Raw genomic sequence first — 6,000 nt, forward strand, 5'->3', positions numbered from 1 at the left:
TTTGAAACCCCGAGGTTGCCAGCTTGAGCATGGGCTCATCCGGCTTGAGTGTGGACTCACCAGCCTGAGCGCAGTGTTGCTGGTTTGAGCGCAGGATCATAGACATGACCTCATGGTCACTGGCTTGAGCAGGGGTCACTCACTCTGCTGTAGCCCCCCAGTCAAGGCACATATGAGAAAGCAATCAATGAACAACTAAGGAACTGCAACAAAGAATTGATGCTTATCTCTCTCCCTTCCTGTCTGTCTGTCCCTATCTGTTCCTCTCTCTGTCTTTCTCTTGGTCTCTGTCACAAAAAAAAAAAAAAAAAAAAAAAAAAATAGAATATAGAGTCAGGACATTAAATTAAAAATTACTTGAGTTAATTCTTTTCTTGTAAAGTAATCAAGTTGATATACAGTTGGGTTAATAAACTGTTGTGGTCGGCTATGGCTTGCTTTTATCTTTCTTTTGGATATGTTTAATTTGTGTATATGTAAAATATTTACCTGGTTCAAAAATCCAAACTGCCTAGGGCCCTGGTCCGTTTGCTCAGTGGATAAAGCATCAGCCTGGCGTGTACATCCTGGTCAGGGCACACATGAGAGGTGACCATCTGCTTCTCCTCCCCTCTTTCTCCCCCTCTTCCCTTGCAGTTAGTGTCTTGATTGGTTTGAGCATCGACCGAGGTGCTGAGTATGGCTTGGTTGGTCTGAGCTTCGACCCAGATGGGGTTGCCAGGTGGATCTGGCCAGGGTGCATGTGGGAGTCTGTCTCTCTATCTCCCCTCTTCTTACTTGAAGAAAAAAAAAATATCAAAACTGCCTGAAAAGGTATATTCAGTAAATTTTTATTCCCATTCCTATCTCCTCTACCCTACTCCTACCCACCCCCTGTAAATAGCCATTTTAATTAATTTCTAGTGTGTGTATGCAATGTGTGCACATGCCCGCAAAAAATATTATTTCTCCTGCTTTCTCAATCCAAAGGTTGTATACTACATATACTCTTTCGCATTTTGCTTTTTAATTTAATAACATATCCTAGAAATGATGTCCTATATGTTCACAGGGCTTCTTTCCACTCATTGTTTTTGGCTCCTAGTAAGTACTCCATTATATGGATGTATGTTGTTCACTCAACCAGTCTATCAAGAATGAGCATTGGGTTGTTTCCAATGACTTCCTTTCCTATCATAAATATGCCTCAGAGAATCACCCTGTGCACATATATGTGTTTTGGGTTTTGTGTGTGTGTGTGTGTGTTTTTTTGAATTCGCGAATGTGCATTTTTTGGAATAAACTCCTAGAAGTTGAACTGCTGGGTAAATGCATATGCTGTTTTGTTAAATACTGCTAACTTCCCCTCAATAGGGGTTGTACTGCTTTGCACTTCTGGCATTGATTTCACAACCTAGGTGGATCTTGCCATGAGGTCTTCTCAGTTGAGAGTTTCTCTGAGCTGACCTGAGAGTTTTTAACCTCCCCACTAATAACTCACTATCCCAAGCTCCCTCTGTCCTAGAGATCTGACAGGAAGGCAAGAGGAGAGGCAGAAGAGAGCAGGGGAACCCTCGCCCTATGACATCTTTGTTCTTACCTCCCCTTTCTTTACTTTGGCGTCTTCATTGTTCCCCCCCAACATAAATTGCCTCCAACAGCTCGTACCCTGAACCTGGGCTCTGGCTCTAGTGAGATCCAGCCTGGTTTCCCTGCTCAAGCCACCTTCATGTCGGCTGGACACAGAGGACTAGTGTAGGGTGGAGGCCAAAGTCTAAAGTCCCTTTCATTTCTGTTTTAACATGTGCAGAGGAAATAAGTCAGTGGAACAAGAATGGCTCATACAAGGAAAAGAGGAAAAGGGAGACAAAAGAGAGATGCTGGGAGAGGAAGCCGAGTCCAAAACGTTCCACACAAGCCTCTTGGACTCCAGCCCCAGCACCTGCATTATTGCTATGACTGGTCTACACAAAGGGAAAATGAGTGGGCAAAGGATGCCGTCCCATTTAAGGGGCCCAGGTGTTCTGCCTTCTTGTGATCCAGAGGCCTTGCCTTTCTTGTCCCTCTCTCTGTCTCACCCTACCCACCAAATACCAATGACAGGAATCAATGAATGTCTGAGGAGCATGGAACTGAGCTGGGAAGAGAGCTCTGTCTAAGGAGTAGGCTCAGAAGAGCTCAGAGGGCAGGAAGAATTCCTCCGGGGAAGGCAGTGAGGCCCAGGGTAGGGCATTCCTCTTCAAGGTCAAATCAAACACCTGGTTACCCAAAGCCAAACATGCTCTCCTTAACATACCGGGGACCTAAACATGAACACCTTTTTTTCCTTCCTCCAAAGTTTGGTGGATCTGTAATGTCCTAGATGGCCAGGGCTCATCCATGCCTTTGGGTGCTGGGTCCAAGGCCAGAGGTATAGGGCATAAGAGAAAAGGGCCCATGGGAGTTACTGAGAGAAGCGAAATTCCTGAATAAGAGGCAGTTTCCTGTGGAAAGCTTGACTTGCTGACAGGTGGCAGCTGGGTCAGTTCTGGGTAGGGCCCAGGGCCCCTTATTCCTCTCAAGACCCTCCAGCCTGCAAGGCCTGTGAGAGTGGGCTCCCTAATACTCTTGCTCAGAGACTTCGCCCTCTCCCACACCACCTTCTTCCAGCACTCACACCTAGGGCAAGCTCTTAACTAGCTGCTCTACTTCTGCCCCTCACTGGGCCTTCCCATTTTGATTTTCTTTTGACACCAAAGACCATAGAAGTCTGACAAATCTGACTCAGCCACTCCCTCCCACTATTACTGTAGGAGGACCAGCCTGGATGAGGTTGTTTCCCAGGCTCCCCCTAAAATGCCACTTCCATCTAACAAGCATTGACCTAGCGCTTTTCACGGTCTTGGGCACTGTGCTAGGTGCTGGGAGTCCCAGAGACCAAGCGAACTGTGCTCCTTCGACCTGATTTTGAATTTAGCCTAGAACACGGAGGTGGGCTCTGGGATAATGGATTTAGGATCCCCGTCAACTCAGAGCACCTTCTTCACGGAGAACTGATCTAGGCAGAGCCAGGGGTGGCGCCGAGGCACGCGGGGGAGCGGCGGCGCCAGCGGGCCCGGAGCCACCGAGGGAGGGGCAGCGGGTGCGCCCGAGCCGCATCCAGCCCCGCACCCCCCGACCCTCAGCTAGAGACCGCGGGAGCTGGCGCCTCAGTGCACGCTAAATAGAGTCTCCTCCCCACACCCACCAGAATCTTTCCCAAGTCAGAGCACTGAAAAATAGGTAGGTGGGCTGCAGGAATGGTGGGATTATGCCCCAAGATATAAGGGCTTGGGGAGGGGGGCAGGGAGCAGCGGTGTACCTCAGCAAGATGGTGGCAGGGAGGATGGGGCTCCAGAACAGGAGCAAAGAAAGGGATTCCCCCATCCTCTCCCTACTGAACAAGGGCTAGATCCTATCTTGGGTTTCCTGCCCACTGGCTAAGTCCTCATTCCCTTCTCGATCAGGGAGGGAGGAAGAACTGTTTAGCTTTGGGGCGCAATCAGGTCAAACAGCCAACACTCAAAATGAAAATTGGTTCCTGTTGTTTACCCGGCCCCCATTTAAGCTCTCGTTCGAGTCATTTGCTTCCTTCTTTCCAGTTATTAAGCTCTCACTTTTACCACTCCTCCAACCAGACTAGCTGGGGTGGAGGGCAGGTGCTTCCTCTCCTCCTGGCCAGACCCCCGCAGATGTGTGGGCTTCAGGTCCAGGACTCATCTCCCAGACCCAGTTTCCCTTGCCACCACCCAAGCCAACCAGGGAACCTGACTCACTAGCCATCAGAGCCACTACTTCTTCCAGCCCTCCTCCTAAACCTTCCCTCACCCAGTCCCTCCTGACCCTGGGCTCCTCTCCATGGCTTGTCCCAGCCCAGGAAGGCCCTGGTCTCTTCCCTTCTGCCATGTACAGAGGGCTTGGAGCTAAGGAGGCTGGAGGGGCACCTCCACTTAGGAAGACCAGAAGGGGCAGCTCTGGGAGGGGCTCAAGGAGGGAGAGAAGGATCTCCATCCAGAGGAGGAGGTGGTGCTGTAGAATGGGATTTCACTTCCCCTCCCTCCAGCGATGTCAGTTGAGGGCTTGAGAATTTCTTCATTTGACACCCCCCACTCCCCTACCAGTCCAGCCGGCACAAGTTATTATAAGTCCAGCCAGAATGCTCAGGAGGGAGTTGCCTCTGGCCAGCAGAGTGCCCACTTACTCCCAGGATGTGGCTGGCCCCTCCCGTGTCCTCCACACCCAGCTGAGAAGAGTGCTGGGTCCTTCAGTGAAATGGAGGAGTATGTGAGGCTGGACTCGCTCAGGGGAGGATGCCAGTCGGCCCCCTCCACTCCAACAGCGAGCCAAGAATGTGAGTGAGCGTGTGTGAAGGGAAGGCAGGGCTGATAATCCACCCTTAATTTCTCCTTCTCCAGCCTCAAGACTTTCAGGGACACTCCTCCGAACGATGCCTGTGACCAACCCCAACCGCTGAACTCTCACCAGCCCCACCATCACCAGCCGCGAAACTGCAAACTTTCCAACTTCACCCCTTCTCCTTTCTTCCCTTTGGGACCAGAGCCACATGGGGCGGTGCCCTCAGAGACACTCACACAGTTGGTTCTTGATGCTTTGCACACACTCAAACAACAGCGGCACAGAGAACTCCCAGCTTTTTCCATAGCTAATTATAGACGTGAAAGTCTGAGGATGTTTTGCAAGTGGCAGAGAGAAACTGCTGAGGTTTCTCTACAAAGCCAAAGAAATTTAATTTGTGCACTCCCCTTCTTCACCCCTCAACTTCTCCTAGCTCCTACCTCACCCCTCCCACCCCCCAGTAAGCCCTTCTGCCAGCCCTCACAGCAACCTCTCCTTCTTGAAGATTTCTTACTCGATTTTTTCCCCCATCTCTCTTTGGGGCTTTCGAGAAAGGGAACAGACGCGGAAAATATTTTTTTCAACTTTTCCATTCAGCGTCTCATTCCTAAGCCAAGGGGGAAGGGGAGGGCAGAAGCGGATGGGGGCAACGAGGTGCTTTTTCCAAAAGCTCAATTTGGGTGTGAAAAAGATAGTCTCTCCATTTCCCTACCCCAAGGCCCAGGTATGACAGAAACTAGGGAAAGAAAAATAAGTCACTTATTTGATTATAAGATTTCTCAGAACTGAGTCTAGGAAAGAGATAACAGTATTTTACAAATCTGTACACACACACGCACACACACACACACACAAACACACACCCGCTAGCATGAAATATACTCAGGGAGTTTAGAAGCCATTGAGAGGAAAGAAAGAAAAGTTTGCAAATCGCGAGTTAATTCATTCTCTGCAAGCCTACCTCTCTTTCTAGCAAAGATCCAGACTTCTTCAAGCAGGACTCTCCCTCCGGGTTTCCATGGACAGTGTAGGGTGGGAGTGACCACCCACTGGTCTCCCCGGTGTAGCAGCCACGCTAGAGATGCTGGCTTTGCTCTCTTGCCTTGTTTTCCCCCCCGCTACGTCCAGAGAGTGGGCCGGGTATCCTATCCTCGGGTCCTCCCAATAGGAAGGACTTCTCAGGTTGCTGAGAGAAAATAAAGCAGGAGAGCTGGGCGGATGTTTCTGGTTTTGCTTTCCTCGGAAGGATGGTTCCCCAGGAAGTTCGTGCCTTCCCCCTCAATCCCCAGCTGGATGGTCTCAACAGCAGAGCTTTCTTAAGAAAATGCTTGTCATGGCAACAGCTCCAGCCAACTCGGACAGACTAAGACTCCCGGCTCTCCAGCTCTCCCCAGCATTGCGGGAGGAGAAAGGGGAGGAGCCAGAGCTGAAAGAGAGGTGGGACTTGGCACGAAGCCACAACAGTACTCCACGGTTAAGGTGGCCCGATTATGAGCCGCAGCTGCTTCCTGGTTCGTCTTAAGGGGGAATTGGGGAAAGGGAGGGGTGGGATTCTTTCTTCTCCGGTGTTTCCTCCGGGCCCTTGCTCTCTCACTTGTTGAAAGTAAGGTGGAGGGTGGAGGTGGGGAGTGGATGTGGGTAGCAGTA

At 50.5% G+C, this 6,000-nt stretch overlaps 1 protein-coding gene across 5 annotated transcripts in view; it reads right to left on the minus strand.

The window, feature by feature from the left end:
* Window positions 1-5,762, minus strand: part of ATP2B4 (ATPase plasma membrane Ca2+ transporting 4) — a 102,550-nt gene extending 96,788 nt beyond the window's left edge. For 3 of the 5 annotated variants that reach the window (XM_066261645.1, XM_066261643.1, XM_066261646.1), the window contains exon 1: window positions 5,315-5,761. The gene's annotated coding sequence lies outside the window, so the exon portion shown is untranslated. Of the gene's footprint in view, window positions 1-5,314 lie in introns of all 5 variants that reach the window. The other 2 variants (XM_066261648.1, XM_066261647.1) reach the window with 1 other exon arrangement.
* Between the last annotated feature and the right edge of the window lie 238 nt (window positions 5,763-6,000).

Source organism: Saccopteryx bilineata, chromosome 2 (assembly GCF_036850765.1).
Source record: "Saccopteryx bilineata isolate mSacBil1 chromosome 2, mSacBil1_pri_phased_curated, whole genome shotgun sequence".
Classification (NCBI taxonomy): Eukaryota; Metazoa; Chordata; class Mammalia; order Chiroptera; family Emballonuridae; genus Saccopteryx; species Saccopteryx bilineata.